The following is a 6,000-nucleotide window of genomic DNA, read 5'->3' on the forward strand; positions in this document are numbered from 1 at the left end:
CATCGGTGACATCCGGCATTGTTTAACAATTAAATTGAAAACAATAAAGCCTCGTATCAAATCAAACCAGTCTTTTTCATAAATAAAGTATTGTCTTACAATGACAATGGAATAAAATACATCAGAGTTTCAAATAGCGGAAACAAAAGGAAAGCAAAATTCTTGAGTTTTGATCTTGATCTTCGACTCACCAACCCCAGAAAGCATCTTGCTCTTCTTCATTCAGTTGTTCCTCACTTTTATCTGAGATTTGTAAGGGGTGAGTGTTTTGGGAAACACTCAGCAAGTGGGGGTCGATCGATTCCAAAGATACATATAGAACTTAGTTTTCTTAAAACGTCATTTTAACAGACTTTCAAAACTTAATATTCTTAACTTATCATGACAGAAGCGAATCGAATAAATGACAGAATTTATCAGATGATTCAGAGCAATTCAGAAACAGATCAATCAAACTAACACAACACTGTTACTCATCTCATTTTCATGGTCAAATTGTCCCCAATATGTTAGTCCTCTAAGGGGTGAGGCCAGAACATGGTTTTATACCCACCAATAGGGGCCAGAACAGAACATAGTTTTATACCCACCAATGGGAGCCAGACAGAATTACAATTCTCGTCCCATTTCAAATCAACTCGTAACAGCGCAAAAAAAATTCAGAAGTAACAGACAGAACTTTTCAGATATTCAGATTTCATAGTTTTCATACTGACACAGCAGAATCATGAAATTTGAAGCACAGACGAGAACACATAATCGATCGAAACTTTAAAATAGAACATGCTGATTTTTCGAAAATAAGGACACACCAACATGTATGTCATGTTATTGATAACAAGGTTTAAAAATACAAACGAAGTACATAACAAAAGCCCACTTACCGATTTTTGCACAACACGTCTTCTCAAAAAATCGGGCAGCACTTCGGCGTAACTTTAACGAATGCTGTGGTTGATCGAGAAGCTCTTCGACGCAAGGTTCTTGTACTGGACTGCACGAACTTTCCTTCTTCCTTCCTTGCTTGCTTGGCCGAATTCTTGGAGAGTGAGGGGAAGGGCCGAAATTTTGGTTGGGTTTTGGAAGCATTTTTCCTTCAACCATTGAGTGCTATTTATAGAGTAATTTTTGCCCCTCAAGATACCTCATGGCCGAAATCTTGATGCCCAAGAAAGTAATAATTGTAGTCTAAAAATTCCATGCATTCCTCAAATCCAAGACTAGTCATAATTGTAGTCCAAAATCCCATGCATGCTTCAAGAGTCACCTTGGTTTTCTATAAGGTCATTTCTTGCATCATCAATATGTCTTAGTCCTTTAGCTCCCCCCTTAGCTTCTTCATGAGTTTACTCAAAGGTTATTTCTTACACACTTAATTTGTCCAAACCCCTGGCTCAACTTAGAGCTCCCTTTTTGGTCTTGTTAGGACAAGCTTGATTGAGCTTCTTCGAGCTGAAGGATCGAGTCCTTGAGCTGGGGTTTTACTTCTCCCGTGACAATACTTCGATGGATGCGATTACTTGTAGCTTGGCCTCCTGTTGAGCTCATTCCCGAGCTTTGAAGTTACTTCCTCGAGTTAAATTTAATGAAACTCCAAGTTAATATTCAAGTTATTTAGTTGGAACAAACATTTTTGAGCTTAGTTTGAGTAAAATTTCAAGTTCGTATTACTTACTTGATTTGCTTCGGATCGTAAAATCTCGGGTTCTCACACTATACATGTGTTAGGGTTAAAATTTTCTAGAAAGTTGGGCATGAGTGATGGTTAGGGTACTTGTTAGACGTATGTAAGAAGTGAGGTAGACTCCTTGTTTTGAGGGGTTTTTGAAAGTCATTAAAAATTTGAGAATGAGTGGATATGTGTGTTGTAATTATGTTATCTAAGAGTATTTGGGTTGCGTAAGCTTGAATTTCAAGTTTATAAAATAACTTTTAATACGAAAATTTTGGGTGAAATAAAAACAAAGAAAGAATTAGTGGTGTTCGACATAGGTTACCAATGAACGAATACGAAGATTTTTATCGAGTAAGAAATCTAAAATCTTGATATGCGGATTCTAGAATTCTACGGATTTTAAGTGAAGTTGAATTATTAGAGTAAGTTTATCGCTAACAAGGGATAACTTATTAAGTTTCATACGCTAGTATTAATTAAACATTAAGGATACTTAAGAATGCCACATTCGTTTCAATGAGAAAAGTTCAAAGGTCTTAGGCCTCAACTATATTATAATTGGGAAGAAAATTGTTTAAGTATGTAATTTGTGCTAGAATGATTTTGTTATTTAGGTAGAAGATCGATATCGTACATTTTGGGTTTTATGGATTAACGTTACTCGAATTTAAGATTTGCAACAATTATATATTTGGGAGTACTTGCAAATAGTTAAATTACATTAGTTGGATGCCATAAGATAAAGATTTGATTCAAGGATCTTAGGCTAATTTTATTATGTGGCCGAGATAAGGTTTAACTTTTAAGTATATTACCGAGGATAGAAGTCGATTAGTAACTTTTGGTGCTAAGATCTCTTAAGTTGAACTGCATAAATGCTAATATTTGGATTTAAACCCTTAGCATAACTTGAGTTCAATAAATTTAAGAAAATATGCTTTTGGGCTTTTAATATCGAAATATTATAAGTCAATGAACATTTGGGTATAGTATAAGAAAAGTAAGGTGCGATAAGTTTGGACCCCCATTTCTTAGTCTAGGAATTGTGAGAACAGTCAGAATTCGAGGTTATAGGAAAATAGAACTAAGTCATTATATGTCGTTTAAAGTTGCGTTTTGCAAACGAGGATTTTGAAGGTAAATGTAATTGGGATTGAGGAGACATAAGGATAGCTTAACACTTATTTTATCAGAGTAATACAGCGGAAGCCTGTATTATTTGGATACTAGAATTAACATTTAAACTTACAGATTTGAGACTTGACGACTGAGCTTTTGAAGCTGACGGTGGCACAACCCTCTACAAGAGACCTTGCTCTGATAAAAACTGAAACGTCTACTTCTAAAATACTACTAGAAATATTTTAAAAAAATATATGACCGAAAATACACACACTCATAAACATTTAAATAATTTAATCAAGCGTTTTAAAATTTTTCAATCACTGAATAAAAATAATTAAAGTTACACAAAATCTTAAAATCTAATCAATCTACAAGTCTTATAAAAAGAAACTTGAGCGTAATACCAAATTTCAGACAACTCAACAACGTAAAAAAAGATTTAAAATCATTTAAAAATATTGCTTAAACCCATGTCTCATAATCATATTATGCGGAAGAATTCAAGGTCCTCGGGTTTTCATCTAATTCGATGGATCCATCTATGTATAACCCCAGTACTCGGCGGCGGGCACATCAGCGACAATTTTACATATCCACTTAGCCTTGGCTTTACATGTTCGCATTCGTGTTCGTATTGGTCACAACCAACTCACCTCCTACAAAACATTTCATCATATTCATCACTTGTAAAATTCAAGCGTATACATACATTTCCTTAAAACCAAGCATGCAGCGTGTTTCTAACATTAATGTAAAAATCCATGTTCTATGTCAACATATACATTTTAAATATGAATTTTCTGTTATCAAGGCACTGCCAGGACTGCTACACGACCCGCTCAAACTTATCAAACTCCTTAAACATACTTCGGTTCATTTCTTAAAACGTATCCCGAACCCCTCATTAACTTTTATATTTCATTTTATAGCTTAGACCGTGTTCAAAATCAGACTCTAAATTCTGGAGTTTGACAAACTGATCAACCAACTGATACGTGCAATTATATTCAGCAACTGGAATTAACAACTGAAATCAGTTGATCTAATAAAGAAAACTGATCAGTTGGAAACCGATCAGTTGATACATTCAGCCGTATGCTTTTAAGCTAAGCATCCTTCAACTGAACATGTTTCGGGAAAGAACATTCAACCGACAAAGAGACATAGAAGACTCAAAATTTTATTTCATTTTTGTATTCTACCTGTCAGTCAGTTACTTTCCGCAACTACTTTAGTTTAACTGATTGTCATTGACCAGCAAGATTCTAAGAATCAGTTTGTCACCAAACTGAACTCAAAATTCGAAAAGATCAGTTTTAATTGTGAGTGTTTATTCAAACCGCCCCTTCTAAACACTCTTGATACGTTAATCGATCTTATCAAGTGGTATCAGAGCAGTTGAATCTTGTTCTTGAATACTTTTGATCTATAAACTTGCTAGTATGACTTCATTCAACAAAATTCCTATGTTCTTCAGAGAAGAATTTGATGATTGGAAAATCAGAATGCAGGCTCATTTAGCTGCACAAGATGATGACATGTGGTATGTCATAACTGATGGACCCATGAAAATTCTAAAAACAAATACAGCAGTTGCCATAACAGAAGGGGCACCACAAAGAATAGAAAAGCCCAGAGATGAATGGACAACTGAAGATAAAAGAAAAGCAAATCTTGATAATGTGGCTAAAGACATTCTGTACAAAACGCTGGACAAAGTAACCTTCAGCAAAATAAAGATGTGTAAGACAGCCAAAGAAATTTGGGAAAAGCTGGTCCAGCTGTGTGAAGGAAATGATCAAACCAAAGAAAATAAACTTTCTGTTGCTGTTCAAAAGTTTGATAACATCAAAATTAAAGCAGGAGAATCAATGCACGAGTAGGATGAAAGAGTAAGCAGTATCATCAATGAGTTAAATGCACTTGGAAAAGTGTATACCAACAAAGAGATTGCACTGAAGGTAATGAGAGGTCTTCCCAAGGAATGGGATGTAAAGACCATGGCAATGAGAGAGTCCAAAGATCTGAACCATATTGAACTTCATGATATGTTTGCTGATTTAAAGGCTTATGAATTTGAGCTACAGACCAGAGAAGGAGAACCATCTACCCCTGCAGCCACAACTGCTCTAGGTGCTGTCAGAACAGTACCAATCAATTCAGTCGAGAAATCTGCTGATCAGTTGAGCAGTGATGCTAAGTCATTGTTCATCAAAAAATTTGGAAGGATCATGAGAAAGAATCAAGGAAACTTCCAGAAGCCATACCAAAGGAACAGCTCCAAAGATGAATCAAATGCCTGCTACAACTGTGGCAAATCAGGTCACTTTATTGCTGATTGTCCTAAACCCAAGAAGGACAGTCAAGGCTCAACTGATAGAAGAAAGAAATCATATGAACACAAAAGAAAATCCAAAGAAGATAAGAAGTCCTTCAGAAAGAAACATGAGGTACTCTTAGCTGAAGAAAACAAATCTAAATGGGCAGAAACTGACAGTGAGGAGTCAGAACTAGAAAGCTCATGCAGCTCTAGTGATGATGAGGAAGTCAAGTGCTTGATGGCTAATGATGCAGAAGAAGAATCATCTAGCCAACAGGTATTTGATTTCAGCTCAACTGATTTCACACGAGAAGAACTCATTCTAACACTACATGACATAGTAAATGAGTATCAAAAGCTTGCATCATCATTTGAAAAAATCAAAGCAAATCAAATTGATCCCACAGACAATAAAACCAAAACTGATGAATCAGTTGATGGGTTGAGTCTAAAAAGGGAAATTGCTGAGTTAAAAGCATAAAGAGACAAAAATCATTCATTAATCCAAAAGTTGATTCTTGAAAACTCAAAACAGACTCAGCTCATTCAGTCTTGGAACAAGTCATCTACTGCACTGAATGAGATGGAGAATTCACAAAAATCAGTTTCTGATAAAACTGGTTTAGGGTTCAACACTCAAGGAGAAATGTATCCAAATGATACTCAACCAAAGCTAAAAACAGACAAAGGGAAATACATTCACTTTGTCAAAACAACAGTGGTACAAGAACAAATTGAGCCCAGTAAAATGATTGAGCAACCTACTGAGAATATGAACAAGGCTAGAAGATATTGGATTGGTTATAATCAAAAATTCTCAACTGATTCACAAAGTCAGTTATCAAAGAGGTTTCGCAAGAACTATTCGAATAGCTATTTC

Source organism: Primulina tabacum, chromosome 14 (genome assembly GCF_025594145.1).
Source record: "Primulina tabacum isolate GXHZ01 chromosome 14, ASM2559414v2, whole genome shotgun sequence".
NCBI lineage: Eukaryota > Viridiplantae > Streptophyta > Magnoliopsida > Lamiales > Gesneriaceae > Primulina > Primulina tabacum.